Below are 868 nucleotides of genomic sequence, written 5' to 3' on the forward strand. Positions count from 1 at the left end.
GGGCCCTCCGCGCCGCCCGCCGCCTTTTGTAGGCCGCATCGCGCAGGCTTCCAGCGCCTCGCTCCTTCCGCCGCCGAACAAAGAGTCCGCTTCGCCACCGGCCCCCAGCCTCGCCGTGGCGTGACCGGCCCCCCGGATCCCTCCGCGAGGTGAGGCACCTCCCTTCTGTGAGCCCCACAACATAGGCCTAGGGCAGTGTGGGGGGAGCCTCCAGCAGCCCCTCCTGGGGGTCTGTGCCCCCCAACAGCCCGGGGGCCGTGCTCCCCTCAGCACCATCCCCCCGGCACCAGGCACGTTGGCGCCCCTCGACCCCCTGCGCACTGAGGAGCACGAAGGGGACAAAAACCCAGCGAGCCCGCGGGTCACGCCAAGGGGATGTGGATGCTGCTTGCGACAGAGGAGAGCGGGCCAACACCCCAGCAAGGGCGCGTTTCTGTCAGGGCAATACCCTGCACCCTTTCTTTCTCCACCCACGCCAGGCCCCGGGGGCTCGGGGTTTGAGCCTACACTAGGTTTCAGTGATGCTCGCCCAAAGCCAGAGGTTGCAACCCTGCAGTATTTTTGAGGAGTGACCCCACCGCGACAGTCGGACGCAGTTTATGGCATACCCTGGGACCTGCTAGGACGTCAAAAACAGATGTAGATGCTCATGCTGATGGGCCCAAACCATGTTCAATGCCAGCGCACGGGTTAGCACGCTCCTGCCTGCTCCTTGCCTGGCGCTCTGCTTGGCCTTGCCTCCTGCGGACTGCTGTAGTCCGCGCCAAGGCCATTTCGCCTAGCACAGGCAAAGCCGGAGCACGAATCGGAAAGCAAAAGCAGGCGCGACGGAGGCAGAGTTAATCGATCTGCCCACCGGCAGCGCGTG

This window comes from Gavialis gangeticus, unplaced genomic scaffold, assembly GCF_001723915.1.
Source record: "Gavialis gangeticus isolate Ggan-Ray unplaced genomic scaffold, GavGan_comp1, whole genome shotgun sequence".
In the NCBI taxonomy this organism is placed as follows: Eukaryota; Metazoa; Chordata; order Crocodylia; family Gavialidae; genus Gavialis; species Gavialis gangeticus.